Here is a 13,363-nt window from a genome sequence, read left to right as displayed (position 1 = left end):
ACTTTGCATGGTATAAGAAAGTTTTTGCCTTTCTCATATAGAAAGGTTATGCATTTACTGTGAAAACCGACTTTTGAACCGTGGTCCGGAGGGCCGGGTGTCATATACCCTTCGACTCAGTTTGTCGAGTACGCAAAATGTCTGTGTGTGTGTGTGTGCAAACTTAGATTCAAATGAAAAGTCTTGTGGTCCCATATAAAATTCCTGAATTTTACTAGGATCCGACTTCCGGTTCTGGAGTTATGGGGAAAAATGTGCAAATATTGTGAAAATAAGTGCACCATCTTTTTTCGAAGATGGCTAAACCGATTTTAACAAAATTAAATTCAAATGAAAGCTCTTTAGGTTACATACTAAATTCCTGAATTTCATTTGGATCGTACTTCCGGTTCAGAAGTTAGGGGGTAAAATGTGAAAAAATTGTGAATTCACAAACTTAGATTCAAATGAAAGCTGTTTGAGTCCCATACTAAATATGTGTTCTTACTTTTCTCACAGATGGCGTGACCGATTTTCACAAACTTAAGCTCAAATTAAAGGTCCTATGGTCCCATACGGAATTACTAAATTTCTTCCGGATTCAACCTCCGGATCCGGAAATATAAGGTAAAGTGTGTTAAAAATTTTATACCATAATTCAAAAGGGCAAAAAAAACGTTAAAAAAATCTAAATCGACCTCAAATCTTCTCCAACTGATAGTTTTTGTCCGTAGACGGTCAAACAATCCGATTTCGGTTATTTTCTCAAGAATCAAAGAAAATTATTTTGAAGAATATCACAGTATTATATATGATAGTATGATTGATATGAGAAAGGCATCATTACACCACTAGGTGGATTAAAATAGGTTTCTTTAAAGTGCAACAGCACTCAGGTCGGTTAGGCTTTCTCTGAGGAAAAGGAGTGAGTTCCACATTATACGAGTCGGTTCGAGAAAAGTTACTGGGATCCATTTTTGAGTATATGGCTACAATCTCCGGCCGTTAATCAAAAACCGGGAACGCCGTTTACTGACAATGACTACCGATTGGAATTGTTTTGAGGCAAGTTGAGAAATTAATTTACGTTTTTTACTTCGCCGCTTTTAGGAACGGTATGAATATTTGAACAATCTTCGCCCTGTAATTCAGGAGCCAGATGTCGGATCCGGATGACATTCAGAAATTCAAAATGGGGACTTTCATTTGAACCTAGATTTGTAAAAATCGGTCAAGTCATCGCTGGAGAAAAGTGAGTGAGATCCATTTTGGAATATATGACCACTATTTTCGGTGCTTCCGGAATTGGAAACCGGGAACCAGGATAGCCGGAATCAGTTTGTTTGGTTGTCTATTGATAATGGCTACCGATTGAAGTAGTTTCGAAGCCAGTTTAGGATTTTTTTACGTGTTTTGTTTCGCCGCTTTAAGTGGAAGTATAACATTTTGAACACATTTTACCCAAAAACTCCGGAATCGGGAGTCGGATCTGGATGAAATTTGGAAGTTTTGTATGGAACCATATAAGACCTTTTATTTGAACCTAAGTTTGTTGAAATCGGTCACACCATCTCTGAGAGAAGTGAATTTGAAATAGGAATTTTCACACTAATCACCCTGTACTTCCGGAAAGAAAAGTCAGAACAAAATTAAATCCAGGAATTTTGTATAGGACAATTGTATCTTTTATTTGAATTCGGATTGTGAGAATTCGTTCGGCCGTCTCTAAAAAAGTTAGTGCACTGATTTTTTGCACATATCACCCTGTAATTCCGGAACCGAGAGTCGGATTCGAATAAAATTTAGAAACTTTGTATGGGTCTACAAGACCTTTCATTTAAATCTAAGTTCATTAATATCGGCTCAACCATCTCCGGGAAAAGAATGCAAAAAAATGTTACAAACACATACATACATATATTTTGTTCGACTCCTGGCCCTCTTGACCTCAGTTCGAAAGTCGGTTTTCACAGTGATTGCATAATCTTTTTATATGAGAAAGGCAAAACACTGTTATGATTGGCTGACCGAGACCTTGAAAAACTTCAGAACTACCGAAACTCTGGGAATCATATCTGACAAATAATATGCATTTGCCAAAATTTTCGGCCTCATGCGAATGAGATGTAGATGAGGTATTAATTCGAATGAGATATAGATGAGGTATTAATAAATATTACAAAACTACCTAAGAGACGTAAGTTTTTAAATTTAATCATTTACTCAATTTTGCAGTCTCACCTATTGCTGGTTTCCATGAAACTGTTGCATCCAATAACGCGATGTTCTGACTATTGGTATTATAGTTTACAACCTCTATATTAGTAATCATTCCAGGAGTATAATTCAACGGCAAGGTTTTGAACAGTGTCTTTTGTTCCACGTATATGTATTCGCGGTTCGAACTAAGTACAGTTGCAGTAAGGTTATAATATTTGTTCGGTGTCAAGTTGTCGATCTTAACCACAGATGCATTGCTCTGAAATAAAATTAGAAAGGAAACGTTTCATATAGATTCAGATTATATTTTTGAATATTATTTGCTAGGATCCGTGTCCGGATGTCAGTTGAGTTTGGAATGATACTAAACATCAATTGTTATTCCAGTCTTTGAGAAGAATTATGTTAAGGAATCGTTCCATTCATCTAATACTTCGACAAAAAATTATAACTAATTTGGAAATCCCTCAAAAAATATCTCCAAAATATATCATTTAAACAGCTCAGAGGCTTCCAAAGAACTAAGTTTTATCTTCGCGTACCATCCCTAATTGTAAAATTAGGTGTATTCGGATAAGCATTGAAAATTCGAAATTTCCATCAAATGTAATTAAGTTACATTTTTTATCAGAATCATATTGATGAGCTAAAAATTCTGTGAGCAAAAGCTCTGTCAGAAATATATTTTCTCTGTGTTGCCTCTAACAAATTGAAGGCTCATTGATAGTCTGTAATCGATTTCAGAAAATTGTGTCATTTTTAAAATCTGTGCAACATATTGAAAATCAGTGAAATACAGATTAATCTTTGAACCTGGCATCTCTGCCTCGGATTGTTCTCGTTTTATAGGAGAGGGAGCAGGATGCGCGGCAACGTTGCCAACATGTCGAAACAGTATTTCTCCCAGCTGAGAGAGTACCAATACACTTACTTTCTGGATGTGCCTCGTACAAGCAGTTTTGTCAATTAAAAACATTTTAATCTAGTTTTTTTACAATACAAATAGTGAATAATCTGATGTCATCGTTGTTGATGCTAGGGTAACAGAGGTATTTTAGCCACTATATATTTTGGCCCACCACATAAACTTTTTGGGTTTAGCCAACGTTAATGAACTTATGTTTCATAAATTTGAAGCTGACTCCATTCAATAACCTATTACGGAAGGGTTTTGGCAGATATTTTCACAAAAAATCAGTTTATTAAAATATTACTGTCAGATCCTACTTATGTATAACGATAAACTAAGAGGAGGTTATATTTTGGCAATTAGTTTAAAAAAAGGCATCTCAACATGTTTTGTGTGGGGAATGAAGTAAACCGAAAATTACAAACTATTTAACGTAAAAATAATAAAAATAAATACAAAAAATCTTTTACATTTTAAAATTATGCCATGTCCAGAGTGCCTTCCATATTTTAAGACAAATTGCGTTTTTTCCAAATGACTTATTTCAGCTGTTTTTCAGAATATAATGTCGTTTTCACCTGAGAAAACTGAAACTAACCCAGGACAGTTTCATCAAACATAAAATTGTCACGAAACTGTGTTGGTATCGCACTTAGCAACGGGGGTTTGAGCAAACCTGATATAGAAACCAGGTTCGAAGCTGACTCGATTTTCAGTTCAACATCGTTAAGGTTCGAATTTAGATTCAAACAAACGGTTTGACGGCAGTTACCCACATTATCGAAATGACGGAATGCGCAATGAATTCTTACTCTACTGCATGATTTTTCAGTGCTCGATCGGTTCAGTGTTAGAATTTTCGCCTGAATTGGCTGCTCGATCCAGAGATGCCATTTATACAGATTTATCTGTATTATACAGATTTTTACATGCACTGAAAGAAAACGCCAGCCGCATTTTGAATGAAATATCATTCAATGCGATAAATAACTGAGAATTCCGACTATTGAATGATAGAACAATCTGCATGATCATATGATCAATATTCAGTGAGTTTTAGTTCTTATATGTGTGATTACCATTCATATATTATATGACTGTCAGTTACGTATGGAATGTTCGTGAACTGTGTGTTAATCATCATGAACCAGACTGAATGTATGTTACCCATTGTCATTTAATCCCTGAGAAGAGTTTATTCCTAATAATGAATTATAAAACATTTCGAATAATTTTATGATGAGCGAAAAATGAGTTTTATACTCATTTCTTCTGATTTTCTTCCATCATTTATAAGATTGGCATAAATATATGGAATTGTATTACAATTGTATGTAAAATGGATAAAATCGAAATGAATTTGTTATATGATATTCCCATAACAAAAATCTGTCCATGCATGTATTATTTTCATTTTGCAGTGTTTCATGCAATCGAACACAGAAGAATTTCTTCTTTCGAAATTTAAATGAAACTTTGATGATTCGCAATGTTGAAGGATTTTATTATTAAATATCAGTGCGTTTCCTCTAATTATTAAAATATTTTTGGATAACTTGTCAGAAAAGTCAATGACAGAATGTAAACAAAACGCGTTTTTTAACCGTTTTACGTTTAAGGTTTCTATTTAATATGTATTGTGGTGGTGATACGTAATCAGTGATTAAGAATGGTGCTCGATGGAAATATTTGAAAACCTGGTGTCAGAGTACTTTGGTGAGTATTCAGTGAAGTAAGAGTCTGCAGTAGACTTAGAATTCACGTATTGTAAGGGCCATTTCTGCTTTAGACAAACAATTATTGTGGCCAATTCTATTTTTCTAGGATTGTATATTGCCCCCCTGATTTGATAAATTCAAAACCTTTTTGAATCCGTATATCGGATCAATTATATTTTTTTTGTATCTACTATCTTAAACAATCAGTTTGATAAGAGAAGACTTGCTCGGTCCGACCCTTATGTTTAATAGAAAATTGAGTCAAAGAACTGAATTGAAATGAATGACGACGCTTTTTTAAGAAACAAAACTCAGACTTAATCAGTAGAATGAAAAATGATCAAAATATGACAAGTAAGTTTTCATTCTACCATGGAGCTACTGCATGCTCTTGAAATGGATCAAATCTGAGATTTTTCTTTTTACAAGCGTCTTTTTTCAGGATTGCTATGGAGATGGAAACCAACAAATCTCTGTAACTATATTGCAATACAGAACTTGATCATCTGCATACTTTGCTGGAGATTTTTAGTGTACAAGTCAATCATGTTCTTACTATCAATCAATTTTATTGTAAATAAAAATATTATTTTGAATAATCGTGGAAACTTATTTTTAAATCATTACTTTTACAGACAATAAATAACAAAAATAAATCGAAGCGCTGGACGTTTTTACTTTATCCAAATTTAACTTTTCTGGCTGCTTAAATGAATTTAGTGTGAAATCGTTTGGAAAGGTTATAACGGTTTTCAACAGTAATATAATTTGCATTTGAATGGAAACGGAAAAGTCGTGTATCTCACAGCAAACGATATTTTATATGGAATTGATACTTTCAACTTTAAAGTTTTCTTACATTTTCTTATATAAACCATTGTATTTTTCATTTGACCAATCAATTCCACAGCGGAAATAAGTGCTTCTCGATCGGAACTATTCGGTTAAATACAATTTATTGTATTTTGATGACAAAATATATTTTTCACTGTGCAATATATTTTTCTTATATTGGTTTCTGCTTCCTAATGGTGAATATATTCAAACTGTACACTTGATTCTTTTCCGAAAATGGTTGAAGGGAAAAATTAAGCTTTTAATTGTTACGATACTTAACAACCTACACACTACATTGTAAAAAGTTTGTGTACAATCCATTGAATACCCTGACGAAAATTAGTACGATAACTCAACCGACTCCAACATAGTTTATACAGAATATTGAAATGTCTACTTATGTTCAATGCAAAAGTTTCAATGAATATGTAACAATAAATCTTATGGTTTCTCTGCAACATTTTCTCAGGTGTCTAAGTGGTATATGTGAAAACCCTGCTCTCGGCATTTTAAAACTAAAGCAGAGTGCCTCATTAAATATATTGTTTTTACTACCATGGAGTGGGAAGGTAAGTTTTTTAAAAAATTATCAACTATTGAACCAATTGTCTTTCAGTTATTTTAGTCGAGGGCAGTTCGAAATTTATTTCAAAGAAAAATAGCACGCTCGGTAATTTCTGGTGTAATCAGTGTAAGTGGATTTACATAAATTCGGCAATAAATCATTCGATATGAACCGTTTTATTAACAACAAAAATACAACCAACTTCAAAAAGCAGATCAAAATTTTAAAAACAAACTGTCGTCGTAATGGTTAGAAGCAAAGCCTTCCAGATGAATCGGGTGATAGTGCTGATCGGTCTAAAATATATTAATTATAATTATAATAACACGTATGCGAAAATAAACCAAATTTAAATTTGAACAAATATATTTTTATTTTTGTTAAATAAATGATTTTTATCTTCAGTGTTATTTGTTACTTCTTCTTTCAATGTTATTGTTTTTATTATTTCAGTGAAAATGTTTTTAAAAAAATCTAAATCCATTAAAGGAAAACAAATTGCAGCTTCAACCAATTCTATTCATTAAATTAACTTTTTTATGACTTTGTTACTATTTCAATACAATAAATTGAAATTGCCCAAACTTAATTATTCGTACAAAATTTCATAGTTTTATTAGGCATCCTGCGGTTCCAGCCCAAAACACTCTTGCGAATAATCTTATCAATTTTTGTAAACTATAGTATACGCAAAAATCCGTTTCAACATCTTGGTTGACGAAAGTGTGAGGGACATTCTTCGTTATATTTTTCTTATCAAATCTGATTATTTCCACCTTTGTTAGGAGCTCTTATGTTACATATCAGTTCATCGATTTTGAAAAATATCCATATACTGTGATACCTTTTTGACACTTTGACCAGTTCTTATTCATACTCATTGAACTCCAATGCAATTGTAAACAAATCAACTGTCATAGAAATGTTTAAAAATGGAAGTGGAGCATAATTAAAACTTTTTTTTAACTGTAGGTCATTTGCATTTTAATTTATTTTCATTTCCAGCTGTATAATTTCAATATTAATCCATCTTAATATCATCCGCATTATAAGGACTCCGTAATACATAAAACTACATGAAAACCTTCTCAATATCATCCGACGACTCGTGTAGATTAAATTCATTCGGTTTATGGTATGCGATTATATGTACGAACATCATACGCACTACAAAATGAATAGTGTTTCCTAGATGGCTGCTGTGATGATTAATTTGAAACGAAAATCATCTACATTTTGGATTCATTCAAACTTCAAACAAATTTTCAATGATATTCATACAAATCAGTTTGCTTTTGACAGAGGGGAAATTGAATGGCCGACTTATTAAAACTATCTGAAAATCGTTATGGGGATCGGATGAAGCAAAAACCATTCAGCTTGTGGTCGGTAAATTTTTTCAGTGTGCGCATACAGATTTCATACAGAATACAGATTTTATACAGATTCTTTAAATTCAATACATTATATCACAAAAAATAGGAAAAAATAAATTAAACTTTTTTGACTGAGTTCGTTTTGGTATCAGTGGTGAGATAGAAGTGTCATAATTAATGGGCGAATCATAAATTGATCAGAAAATATTAACATTAAGTTGGTATTTGAATATCAGCCCTGAAATATAACGATAATCATAGTTGAAACTTAGACAAATTTAAATCAAGCATCACGAAACATAGGGTAACAGAGGTATTTTGGCCCGCTTTAGGATTTATTTTATTTTGGCCCACTTTGTAAAAAAATCCACCAAATGTTGTAATATCTTTGAAAAACCCTTCCGCAATAGGTAATTTAATGTGATTAGCTTCAAATTGATACACCATGGGTTACTTAACATCGGTTAAATCCATAAAACTTGTTATGTGGGCCAAAATATATGAAGTGGCCAAAATACCTCTGTTACCCAAATTGCTAGACTAAGAGTTGGGTGACATGACTTAAGGTTGAACGTTAAGCGCAGAAATCCCACGTGAGCTTACGAAGTCAACATTTTGAAAGTATATGCAATAAAAATTATCTTATGTTAATTCCGATTGTTGATGGATTTTGATTTGATTGTGAACACCAGCCCGGTGATAAGGCTGTAGCGCTCCAGCAAGTGCTATCGTAGCTAACATCAGGGGCATTTGGTGGGCAATCAGAGCGCTCAGAATATGGTAAACAAACAATAGAGCATTTCAAATCGAGTAGTCTTAGTTTCCTTATATGAGGGAGTATGGTAAAGGGTACTGAAAAAAAGTAGTAATATCCAATTTTTTGTTAGCCATTCTTCATAATTGTTTTTTTTTTCTTTGCAGAAGGATGCTGATTAAAGTTACATGACTTCCTAGCAGGAAGTTGGTGAATACAGATTTTTTATTCAGAGCAATACAGATTTTATATGGAAATATCTGGCATCTCTGGCTCGATCAACCCGATTGACAGTGACATTATAAGTCTTTGAATATTCGCTCATTTAATGAATGTGTTAGTGTAAAATTTAGGCGACTTAAGCCATTTCACTACACTCCAGCTAGAGGTATGGATGATGCTGACTAAGGTAGGCCGTTTTATTAATTTCCAGCGAATTTCAACAGTTTATGTTGGAATTCTAAGAAGAACTGGTTATTTACTAGTTCTGTATATCCGAAAAACATGAAGATTTAAATGTTTATATTCAGTTATGTAATGTTTTCATTTAAAAATAAACTGAAAATCAGCACGAGAACGTGAAAAATAGGGAAAGAAGAAGATAAATTGACAATTCAGTTCGCATTCCGAAATTCATTCGGAATTGGTTGTTGCACTGGAGTTGGAATTGATTCGGAATTCCACATGATTTCCACATGGAAACTGGGTTAGGTTTGGTATCAAACGGAAACGACATAATTTTTGATAAACTGTTGCTTTATCTTTAAGGGTATGCATTTTTTTCACTTTTCCTTTGTATCCACTAAATAAATCAACATTAAAAGAGTTTCGCGCTTTTTTGATTTGTTGACTACTATGCTCCCTCAGTTCGCTTTAACATCTCATCCAAGTCAGTCGATAAAACAAAACCGCTTACGTTCGGGACAGAAGAAACCAAGTACAGTATTGTGTAGAGAACAATAGAACGACCTCGAAATTAGTGAACCAAACGAACAAAAGCTACCGCCGACACGAAAGAATACAATTGTTGTTGACTTCAGGCAATGCAAAATTCGACTTTCGGTACGAAAACTTGAAGGTTTGCTTAAGGAGCAAAAGCATCTTGACATTAAACGTGTGCATTTACTTCAATGCAATAAGACAAATAATGTTTTTTACATCCAGTTTCATAAAGCGTTGGATGCAATTCAATTCGCAAAAGATAATAACAATGTGCACTATGTGGAGTACAAAAACATTAAGTACAACATTCCAGTATATATGGAAGATAGTGCTATAGAAGTGCGTGTGCATGATCTTCCCTCAAGCGTCACCGATCTTTATATTCGCAAAACTATTTCCCAATACGGAGTGATTCTCTCTATCGAAAAAGAAAAGTGGAAGAATTTTTCCCCGGTATTCTAAATGGCGTACGTTTGTTACGCATGCGCTTGAAGAGGCCTATATATTCTTATGTGAGTTTCGGTCAAGATACAAGAATTTCGTGCTAATCACTTGTTACTTATGACAATCAGATGGCCACATGTCAATATTGCCAAAAAGCTGTTCACTACGGCAAGTGATAAACTGGACAAGGAGACAACCACACCAAAGGACAACGGTACTTCCTTCACATCAACCCCAAGCAACCCCAGTACACCTGTGACAGCCACCAATAACAATGAAGCATCCCCTTCAACGAATCCATCATCATCCCCTATAGAACAAAGTACACCAGCTGCAGTTAACAACTTACCCTCCAACCAACCAGCGATTGCCACCAATGTACAACAAGGTGCATCTACAGCAACTAGCAACGAAAAGAAGACGGAAATCGACAACAATACCATCGATGGATGACGAGACGAACCATGAACGAAGTGCCTCTCAATCCTCGCAGGAGGGAAATGGAAGCTCCTCTCCCCCTAGAAAAAAAGGTGACAACGAGATCCAACTCAAAAAAAAAAAATTATTTAAAAAATCGGCTCAATCGGCCACGTAAAGGTTGTACGCAAAAAGGCCTGAATAAAAATATCTTTTAAAAACTATGCTCCCTGTGTGAATTATAAAGTTACACCCTCACGCATTTTTCGTGAAATTGGCTGTTTCCGCGATTAAGACAAATCTGCGGGTAATTTTACCGTCTCATTTACTATTTCCAGTAGTTAAAAGTTCGAAAACCATTCGAAAAAACGAAAATAAATAGTTTCGCCCTTCCTTTCTAGTAATTGAAGTAGCGCCCTGTTTGTTAACATGGAACATGGAGGGCGAAACTTACAAATGGAATGACAGTTTCTCCCTTTACAGTTCTTCAGTTCTATCAAGGGGAACGTGCCATTTGAGCCAATTTGTTATGATTCCTGACATGTATACGCTTCGGTATACCGCGATCAACTATACGAATCTGCATGAATTAACATTACAAGTAACAACAAAAATCCGGACCACCTCCCGCTTGTGAGGAATTCTGGCAACCGTCAGCAGGCTGGCTGCATTCCGGCTGCTGTCAAAATTGTCCAGGCGAAATTGAGTCATTATCTCACCGTACGTGTCTTGTGTATTTCTCTTCTTTCTTTTTTCTTTTTTTTATTCGACTTCATTTGATATTCGTCAATCCCGTATGTACATACAAAAACGAATCTTATGAATTTGATTGAAATATGGGTATGTATGATAGTAAGAAGCAATGTTATTGGCAATAACATTTTCCATAATTAGTATATATAAAGGGCAATAACTTATTGCATTTCATATGTACTTTTTATTGAAAAAATAAAACTAAGACGCTAAAAATGTAGAACCAATTCAATACGGTTCTGCCAGTCTTGTATGGCAAGAATCCGACAGAAACAGAACCGTTAATAACCGCTAGGCGAAATTCTTTGCCGGAAACGGTTGTAGCAGTGTTGCCAGACTTTTGCAAAAATGGCTGGCAGACAGCCAGCCGTCTGGGATGAAATCTGCCCGCCGCGTACTAGTGGGCTACTGCTCTTCGATCGGAAAAAGAAATAGAACTGGTTAATTGAATATTTTTGATGGCCGGAAAAGGTTTCCCATTTACTATGGCTGTGAACCATTTCGCGGTTAATTTTTACTTTTGGTTGAAATCTGACACTCGAACGGTTATTTTTATGTTGTCAAAAATAACCCTGCTCGAGGACATGGTTACTTTTGACAGCTCGATGGTTATTTTCCGACACTGATATAAATCTTGCAATGAAAGTTCTAAGATTCAAAAACGGCAAACCGAGTAAATTTTTCTGCTTACACAATAAGACTCACAGTCTATATTACCAACAGATATTGGTTTAATTGAAGAATCCAACCAACTCTTTTGCGATCGCTGCGCTGCTCGAGTGGCGAGCTTTGTACTAAGCGATGGTGATAATTTTCAGATTTTGCTTGAAGATTTGAACAAAATGCAGGGTTTTCATTTTTTTTCTTATGAATCGAATACTAACATACAAAAACGTGTGAAAATTTGGTAAAAAAATCGATCATTAATGATTCAGTAACTTTCCGTGGTATGTTTGATTGATATTTATGGAGAAATCGTAACATGAAATACCAAATTCAAAGAAGTGAGGTTGGGTACTGTTTTTATATCTGGGATATTCTTCGTTTTTTGAGTTGGATTTTGATAATAATTGATAAATTATGATCAAAAGTTTTATGACTAGTCTATTTACTCATGTTTTATCATGAATCAAATCTGTATGTGAACTGAAAATTTCAAATTTCATCCGAGTTTGTCAAGAGTATAGGACAATTTGAAATCATATATTTGATGACAACACGTGAATAATCGTTTTTCTTACCCATATTCGTAAGGTTTTGCCATCTGCATTCTTTCAAACTCAAGTAAATTGAAAAATTCGTCAAATTTTTTTCTAAATACATGGGATATGTCAAAACAATCACCATAACGCTATCTCGTGGTGACCACGCTGATTGGATTGTTCAATTGCTTCATCAGCCGGCAACTTGCTATTCGCATACCAGAAAGTCCTCACGAGCGCCGATAGTGTACTGAATGGTAATAAATCTTTCTTCTATCTTGATCCATCCGTCTACAAAGTGATCTCAAGACGTGAAAAATGTGTATAAAGTCGACCCCTGCAAATAAGAATATAACAGTTATGTTTACTTGTGCGACTAATAGAAAGATGTTTTCCTCCTATGGTTGTTTTGTCGTTTTAAAAAAATATCAACCAACATAACGCAAAGTGTATCTGCAGAATGGGGCTAGCAAAACCGATTCTGGTTGGAATTTATCTAGTTTATAATTCCACCGCAGTTGGAATTGCCTGGGAAACTGCGGAAGAATACCGCAATATGGGCATACACTTAGTTTGCTTTTATGCAAACCGCACTAAAATACTACAGCCCTTCGATATCACGGTATTCGAACCAAATAAATGTTCATGGCTCAAAGTGGTAGATGATTGAACATGTTTAAATTCTAATAAATATTTATATACAGAAAATTAGGCTCCATTTCTTACGAAGGCTACGAAGTAGAGAGTAAAATAATACAAAACGGATTCAAAGCGTGTTTACTATATCCATTCAATGAAAATAATATCGACTACAGTAAATGTTTGAAGCGTCGTCCCATCGACGAATATTTTGAGAATAGAGAGGTAAATACTCGATAAATTACTTCACTAACTTTTTCCATTGTACGATCGAATGCTAAGAAAATACTAACATTGATAGGGCCCCATCGTATATCGCTTTACAAAAGGAATAATTCTGATGATTTTCTAACTGATAAAGATAAAATTCTTGCGCGCGCGTCTCGATAATATTACGTCTCAAAATAGTTTATATCGTAGAAAAGATGTGTATTAGTGATCTCAATTTGAAATTCCAACATACTGTATGGAACTAGTACAATAATTTCACAATATTGTGAAACTGCTTCCTAAAGCGGGCGAAAATACCTCTGTTACTTTATTTGAAAGTATAGGTGAAATGAACAGAAAAACAAGGAACGGTTACGGTAAAATTTTTTCTCAGTGT

The sequence above is a fragment of the Malaya genurostris genome, chromosome 3, assembly GCF_030247185.1.
Source record: "Malaya genurostris strain Urasoe2022 chromosome 3, Malgen_1.1, whole genome shotgun sequence".
Lineage (NCBI taxonomy): Eukaryota > Metazoa > Arthropoda > Insecta > Diptera > Culicidae > Malaya > Malaya genurostris.
The sequence above is the reverse complement of the archived record's forward strand: the minus strand, read 5'-3'. Positions refer to the sequence as shown.